Here is a 5750-nt window from a genome sequence, read left to right as displayed (position 1 = left end):
AGTCTTCTTTATCAGAAACTGGATGTCTGACCTTCTCTTAAAGTCTTCTTTTACCTCTTCGTGCTTACTAAATCCTTTAGTGCTAAAAAACAAGGTTGGTTCTCTTTATGTGCTATTCAGGGTAGAAAAGTTTTTGCTATTTTTGATAAATCATTTCTTAACTTTAAAAATGATTTCTTTAAGGTCCAAGCTATAGAGGGTGTCTGGCCTTTTTTCCTGAATGATAAGGATGAACCCTTTTTTCCTTTGTATTGGGAAGAAAACCTTGTAATAGTCAAATATAACTCGAATGACTTAGACAAGGTAGAGGAGGGTGTGATTGGGGTGTTCCAGGAATACTAGGGCCGAGCTCCTTATTTGGATACGAAGAGGTATTTAGGAAATCCAAGCCAACTTCAGTCCGAGCTAGGTAGTTTTGCTCTTCCTTTATAAATCTGGTTTTATAGGAATTGACTTGATTATTAATCATATCTTATCTTTGCTGGTGCAGAAAGAATGGCTCCCAAGTCAGCTGCCATGAAAACGCTTTGGAATGCTAGGAAGAACGTTGTTGCACGGAGCATACAACTAACAGAGGCTGGTGAAAATTCCAATATGTCCTCGCCCTCGAAGTCAGACTCGAGTGCCTCAACCTATCTAAAGGTTATTCCGGACCTGACCTCTCGACTGAATCCTCCTTCTTCCAGCTCGACCAAGCTAACAGCACGTCCATCGCCTTCTACTTCTGAATCGAATCCTAAAAAATGCAAGACCTCGGAGTCGGAGAGTATATATGAGCAGGATTTTGATGGTCTTGCTTGGAGTGAAAAGCACATCCTTCCACATAGCTTTATTAGCATGGATGATGTTGCCATTACAAACCACCTTCAGCTCCTGGCCCGAGGTGGAGCCCGAACAGCCAACATTTGTGCAGCTTTAGCTAGAGAATTGGAAAAGACTCCCCTCAATGTTACTCAGAACTCCTTGGTTGCCTCACAAGCTGAAGTGGCCTCTTTGAGGGAGTCTGAGAAGGAGTTGGAGAAAGAGAGGGAGTTTCTGCTCTCCGACCTTATTAAAGCTCGGGATAAAGTGAAACAGGTAGAAGCTGCTTTAGCCATGTCGGAAGGTTTGAAAAAGAAAGCCAAGGAGAGCTACTCCAGGGTCTTTGGATAAAAATTCGACTTGGTGGATGAGGTCACTAAAGCTCGAGATAAATATGCGAAGCTTGACGAGACTGTAGCTGAAGGTTTGGACGAGATGGTTGCAAATCTGAAGGCTCAGTTCCGAGTTGTCGCTCCCGAGGCGGACCTCTCCCTCATCAGCCGGACAACATAGTGGTTGATAGGAAAATCGTTCCTGTTCTGAATGATGAGAATGATACCTCTGTGCCCGATCCACAGACCTCGGAGGTACAGTTCGAACAGACTTCTCAAGTTCCTGATCCTCAATCGGGTGGTGAGCCCTTTCCTTCTCCAACTCGTCCAATTCCCACGGTGCTGGTGTCTGAATATGTCCTCACCTGTTCCGATCAACCCGAGGATGCCGTCACTGAAGATCAGCTCCATCCTTTGTAACTTCTTTTGTCTTTCTAATTGGAATGGCCCAAGGCATGTCTTTAACCTTTGTAATAGTTAGTTTTGAACAATTTCTTTTTTGCTCTAGTTGTAGTTTAAATGACTTTTATATTCTATTAAAACCATTCCTCCACTATTTTAGTAGTGGTTTTTTGGTTTGAATGATTATGTCATTTGAAATATATCTTAGTTAGTACAACTTTTTAGTTGAAAAATTTTTCATTATTTTGACAACTTCCGATGGTGTTTTTGCTAAGTTAGAAAAGATCTCGGCGACATAGGTCAATCCTTTTTGGACTTTGCATACACGATTTGTTTTCCCTTTAAGTATCAACTTTGATTTAATTGAGTTATCAAGTTACTTTTACATTTTGTTTTGTGTCTGACTCTTTTAACGTTGGACCACAAAGTATTGTTTACATAACCTTTTACACTAATTTGTACCTCGTCGCTTCATCTTGCCGACCATGTAGGTTGAGCAATGATTCTTGCAATTTTTTAGCTTAAATTAATGCGTTTATAATAGAAAAAATGACTTTATTGTTTGTAAAAAAGAAAGGATTTATAAAAGTCAGTTTGCTACTAGGGTTTTTCCTTCTTATCCCAGGCCATTGCTATGGTGCCTTGTTAAAACTTCCTTCTTAAAAACCCTTTTCGAGATGAAACTATGAAGTTGGAAGAAAGAGTACACTAGTGAACAAGGTACACCCTCTAGATATAGTATCTTTTTAGGTTATAAGTATGCCATGACCTTGAAAGCTCGTTCCCTTTCAGGTCGGACACTTTATAGTAACCTTTTTCTAAGACTTCGGTAACCTTGTAAGGCCCTTTCCAGTTTGCGGTCAGCTTTCCTTCACCCAAATTTTGAACTCCGATGTCATTTCAGATCAGTATAAAGTAGTTTGTGTTAAAGCTTCTCTTGATTACTTTCTATTTGTACCTTAAGGCCATCATGTGCTTCAATGCTTCTTTAATTCGAGTTTATTCTCAGACCTCTGGGAGGAGGTCAAGTTCTTCCTTTTGTGCTTGAACATTGATTACTTCATCATAGAATCTGACTCTCAGAGATTCCTCAGTGATTTCTACAGGAATCATGGCTTCTATGCTATAAGTAAGTCAGAAAGGTGACTCCTTTATTGTTGAATGGGGAGTTGTCTAATATGCCTGCAAAACTTGAGGAAGCTTGTCTGCCCATGCTCATTTTGCATCTTGTAGTGGGTATTTCAACCCTGCCAATATTACTTTATTTACAGCTTCAGCTTGTCCATTAGCCTAAGGGTGTTCTATTGATGTGAATTAGCGCTTGATCTTAAGGCTGGCCACTAAGTTTCTAAAAGTTGAGTCAGTGAATTGATTTCCATTGTCTGTAGTGATAGAGTATGGGATGCCAAACCTTGTGACAATATTCTTATAAAGAAATTTTTGACTTCATTGAGCTATGATGGTCGCTAATGGTTCCACCTTGATCCACTTAGTAAAATAATCAATTCCTACTATGAGATACTTTACTTGCCCTGGAGCTTGTGGAAATGGACCGAGAAGGTCAATGTCCCATTTTGCGAATGATCAAGATGAAGTGATGCTGATAATCTCCTCTAGGGGTGCCACATGAAAGTTGACATGCTTTTGACAAGGCGGGCATTTTTTGACAAACTCGACTGCTTTCCTTTTCAAAGTCAGCCAAAAGAAGCCGGCTCGGATCACTTTTTTTACTAGTGATCGTGCTCCTAAGTGATTTTCACATATGCTATTATGAACTTATTCTAAGAACTCTTTAGTGTTAGAGGTCGGGACACACTTCAAAAGAGGTGTAAATATCCCTCTTTTGTAGAGAACATTGTGGACCAGCGTATAGTTTTGTGCTTCCCTTAGGAGCCTTCGTGCATCCTTTTCATCTTCAAGAACAATATCAAATTTAAGATAGTCAACTTTGAGAGTCATCCATCCTAAGCTTTGGTTGGATATGGTCGTTGTTTCCTAGTTGCCATCTCCCTTTGACACTGATGGTGCGTGAAGAGTTTCCTGGATGAGGCTTCTATTGTTGCCCCTGGCTTGGTGTTGGCTAACTTAGATAGGGTGTCTGCTCGAGTGTTGAATTTCTGAGCTATATGTTGGACCTTTCTTTTTGAGAATTGTGCTAATTGTTCTCGTGCTTCTTCTAAGTACTTATTCATGTTGGGATCTTTGGCTTGATAAGTGCTGTTAACTTGGGAAGTTATTACTTGAGATTCACTAAATACTATCAACCTTTCTGTCCCAACTTCTTTAGCCAGCTTCAAGCCAGCAAGCAAGGCTTCATATTCTGCTTGATTATTAGAAGTAGAAAACTCGAACCTTAGTGATAGTTTTATCTGAGTTTCTTGTTCATTTTTTAGGATGACTCCTGCTCTGCTTTTGCCTTTGTTGGATGATTGGTGCATGAATCTCCACACTTTGTACAACTGTACCAGCAAGTGCACTAGGTCGTCCAAGTAATATCTGAGCGAGTCAGGGTCGATCCCACAAGGATTGTGGTTTGAAGCAAGCTATGGTTATCTTGTAGATCTTAGTTAGACGAAAAGGAGATGTAGGTATGTTGTTTAATTGCATAAGAGAATATAGAGAGATCTTAACTAGGTTGATATGTTTACAATAATAAGAAGATGGTTAAGGCTTGGAGATGCTTTGTCCTTCTAGATTAACTCTGGTCTTACTGTCTTCTTCAACTGTGAATGATTTTTTCTATGGCAGGCTGTATGTGATTGACATCGTACAGTCGCGGTTGCCAATGCTCCTCCAGATCTGAACCCTACGGCTAGTGTGGATCCATTCTGATTGAGGGTGAAGCTCCTACAATCTATTCTCCTTAATGATCCTACTTAAAATGCCACAAACAAGGTCGGATCTTCCAGATCAGAGAATGCTACGCCTTTGGATTCTAGCCTCTACCACAAAGACTCTAATCTTGCCATACCTCAACTGAACTGATGTCTCAAAAAGTTTCCAATGAAGTCATGGATTAGCCGTCTAAGAGATGTATAATCAAGCTGGTGGTTCAATGCTTTCCATTTATGTATTCACACAAACCCAAGAAAAACACAGGCGGTTGTCAGGCACGCGATCTTAGAATGAAGAACGAAGATGATTGTCATGGGTCATCCCATTCATCAAGTTGAAGAACGAAGATACATCTTAGAATTGAATCAAACACGGATTGAAGAGAAACAATAGTACTTTTATTAATCCATAAAACTCAGCAGGGCTCCTCCCCTCAACCTAGGAGGTTTAAAAACTCATACTGATAGAAAATACAATCATTAAAACATGTAAAGTGTCAAAAGGTTCTGAACAAGGGTGATCCTTGTTCTATATATACTAATCTACTGACTAAGGATTACATGGAAAGGGTAAAATAGTCTTTTAGTGCTAAAATTCACTTCTGAGGCCCACTTGGTGAGTGTTTGGGCTGAGCTTTGATGAGATCCACATGCTAGGAGGCCTCTAGAGCATTGAACGCTATCTAGGGGGTCCTTTATGGGTGTTGGAACACTGGTCTCTTCTCCTTGGGCGTTGGACGCCAGAATAGGCCAAGAGGCTGGCGTTGGATGCCATGTTCGGGCCTTTGATTCTGAAGCAAAGTATAAACTATTAGCTTTGAAAGTTAGCTTTCCATAGTCGTTGAGAACGCTCTATTTGGACTTCTGTAGCTCCAGAAAAGCTCTTTTGAATGCAAGAAAGTCATATCCGGACAGCATCTGCAGTGCTTTCTCTGTTTTTGAATCAGACTTTTGCTCCAGCTCCTCAATTTCATCCAGAAAATACCTAAAATTGCATAAAAACAGAAAAACTCAAAGTAGAATCTAAAAATGTGATTTTTTTACTAAAACCTATAAAAACTTAATAAAACTTAAAACAAAACATACTAAAAACTATATGAAAATGATGCCAAAAGCGTATAAAATATCCACTCATCAATGATCCATCTACATACAGGTTCCAGGTCATCGAATTTCCCTAGACTTTAGTGTATTCAACCACAAAGTCGGCCAAATACTAGGACTTGATTGTTGTCCGAGTTTCATATCTCAAATCAAACTCGGACAGTTCCAGCCCATTGTGGCATCCTTTCCTCAATGTCCGTCTTTTGTAGATTGTATTTTATGGGTTGATTAGTTCATACTTTTATGGTGTGAGACTGAAAGTAAGGTCAAAGCCTTT

The sequence above is a fragment of the Arachis hypogaea genome, chromosome 3 (genome assembly GCF_003086295.3).
Source record: "Arachis hypogaea cultivar Tifrunner chromosome 3, arahy.Tifrunner.gnm2.J5K5, whole genome shotgun sequence".
Taxonomy (NCBI): Eukaryota; Viridiplantae; Streptophyta; class Magnoliopsida; order Fabales; family Fabaceae; genus Arachis; species Arachis hypogaea.
Note: the sequence above shows the minus strand (reverse complement) of the source record.